This window comes from Opisthocomus hoazin, unplaced genomic scaffold (assembly GCF_030867145.1).
Source record: "Opisthocomus hoazin isolate bOpiHoa1 unplaced genomic scaffold, bOpiHoa1.hap1 HAP1_SCAFFOLD_165, whole genome shotgun sequence".
Lineage (NCBI taxonomy): Eukaryota > Metazoa > Chordata > Aves > Opisthocomiformes > Opisthocomidae > Opisthocomus > Opisthocomus hoazin.
In genome coordinates this window covers 5001-7500 of record NW_027449030.1, presented here as the reverse complement: position 1 = coordinate 7500, position 2500 = coordinate 5001, and the positions used below count along the sequence as shown (strand labels likewise).

Below are 2500 nucleotides of genomic sequence, written 5' to 3'. Positions count from 1 at the left end.
GGACGAGCTCCGTCCAGCAGGCGCTCTCCGGGAGCGGGGAGCTTCGGAGCGCTCCCCGAGTCTCCATTTAGGGGGACGAAGGCCCGCGCGCTCGCGCGCGCGGCCCTGCGAGGCACCCCAGCCGCGCCGCTGCTGGCCCGCCGGCCCCCCCCCCCCGCGCTGGGGCGGGGGGGCTCGGCGGCGCAGACGGCGATTGATCGTAAAGCGACGCTCAGACAGGCGTAGCCCCGGGAGGAACCCGGGGCCGCGAGTGCGTTCGAAGTGTCGATGATCAATGTGTCCTGCAATTCACATTAATTCTCGCAGCTAGCTGCGTTCTTCATCGACGCACGAGCCGAGTGATCCACCGCTAAGAGTTGTCTCGGTTTCGGCACCGCCCCGCGCGCGCGGAGGGGCCGGGACCGCTCGCCGAGAGCGGCCCCTTCTCTGAGGACGGCCGGACCGACCGCCGGCCCCGCCGCCGCCCACCCCCCTCCGCACGCGCGGAGGGGGCGCGGCGCGGCGGCGCGACGCGGCGCGACGGAGAGGCCCTCGCCTCGGCTTGACCGTACGAGCACAGGGGAAACGGAAAACAACGGAAAACCCCGAGCGGCCAAAGGGCGGGGGAGCCCGCGCTCCCGACCGACCCTGGGGAAACGTACGCAACACACACACCCTTGGCGCGCTTCGGGGGCGGCCCAGGCGCCCGGGCTCGGACCGGCCTCCCCCCGGAGGCTACGGCACGCCCGGCCGCGACGCCTGCCCGCCTTCGCTCGGGAGCCGGACGCCCGGCTGCGCCCGCGCTGCGACGAGCCGGCTCCGCCCACCACGGTCGCCTCTCGCCCCGCCGGCGAACCTCGGCGCCGACGCCGCCTTCCACCGACGCCGGAGGAAGCGCGGCCGGCCACTGGAGCGCGAGCCGGCGACGCGCGGCCGCCCACCGGCCCGCGCCGGATGGGCGAACCCGGCCACCCCGCCCGGCGGCGGCGGCCGCCACCGCCGCCGCGAAAACCGCCGCCGCAGCCGCTTCTCGCCTCGGCCCCCTGGGGCCGCCGGCACGGCCCCAGCGGAAAGGCGGACGGCGCTGAGCGCGGGGGGCGGCTCCCACTCTCCCCGTTTCCACGCGAAGACCCGGAGCGGGACGCCCCCGCGCCGCGCGCCCGCCCTCGAGACGGAAGCGACGGGCGGGGAAACGCGGGACGGGACGGCCGCCAGCGGATGCGGCCGGGGAACCCTCCCGGACGACCCGACGGACGACCGGCACCGACCGGCACGCCGAGCGGCGCCGCCGCCGCTCGGCCTGGGGGGGTGTGGCTCGCCCCCCCCTTTCTTTCCCTGGGCGCCGAGGGCGGGGCGAGGAGCGGGAGAGGGGAGCGCGGCGCGCCCCGAGCGCGGCCGCAGCGCGAGCGTCCAAAGGCGCGGGGCGGCCCCCCGGCGGCCGCCCCCCCCCGCGGGGGCTCGCCGCGCCTTTCTTTCCCCCGGCGCGGAGCCCGCGCTCCGGCCGGCGGGTGGCCCCGTTTGCGAGGGCGGGCAGGTCGGCCGCGGCCGACCCGCGCCGCGGTCTCTCCGCCGAGACCGGCCCGCGGAGAGGGGGGGCAGGTTGGGGCAGCGAGACGCCCCCCCTTCTCCGGCACGGCGGCCCGCGGGGGCGGACGCCCCCCCCGCGGCTCGCGCCGTGCCGCTCGAGTCTTTAAACCGCCGCCCGGCTCCTTTGGCCTTTGACCCCCGGACTCGGCCGAGGGAGGGCCGCCGAAGCGCGGACGCTAGGTACCTGGCCCTGGGGTGAGGGAAACGACCTGCATGGCCCCGCGGGGGTGCCTCCCCCGGCTGCCGCCCTCGGGGGAGCGTCCGCCCGCGGGGGCGCGCCCGGCATCCGCCGCCACCACCTCGTCCTCCTTAGCCCCGGGGCCCGGGGTTTCCCTCGATAGCCCGGCGCTGCGCCCGGGGGGAGAGACGTGGCTCGGGCCGCCCGCTCGCGCGGGACGCGACCCGGCCGGGGGGGGGCCTCGCCCGCCCCGGGCGGCGCCAGCGGCCGAGACCGTGCTCGCGCCCCCCCCTTCCCGCCACGGCTCCCTCTTCGAGAGGCAGCCGTGCCGGGTCGGAGGGGAGGTTCGCGGGTCCGGCCGCCGCGCCGCCCGAAACGCCGTGCGCACACCCGCGCCACGGCCCGGAACGCCCGGAGACAGCCCTGTCCCGCGCGCGGGGGGGTAGACGGCGCCGCCGCCGGCGCCGCCCCACCCCCCCCCCCAGGAGCTGCCGCCCCCCGAAGACGGCGACACCCCTCGGCTGTCGCGCTTGCGGCCCCCGGTGCCGCCGCCGTCGCTCGACGCTCGCCCCCCGGCCCGCCGAGCAGGCCGGTGCTCTGCCGGCCGCGCTCGCCGCGTTGCCCCGCCGGCATCCCCCCCTCTTGCTTCCCGCGCAGACGCGGGAAGCGGGGAGCCGGCGGGGGCGCGGCGTCCGCGGCCGACAGGTCGACGCACCCGCGCGCGTCGGAGGACGAGCCGCACGAGACGACGGCGGC

At 79.4% G+C, this 2500-nt stretch overlaps 1 non-coding gene across 1 annotated transcript; it reads right to left on the bottom strand.

Annotated features, from left to right (window-relative positions):
* Positions 1–205: 205 nt before the first annotated feature.
* LOC142360249 (5.8S ribosomal RNA) lies at positions 206–358 on the bottom strand. The gene has a single exon (XR_012762913.1). It is a non-coding gene; the product is annotated as a 5.8S ribosomal RNA (ribosomal RNA).
* Positions 359–2500: the final 2142 nt, after the last annotated feature.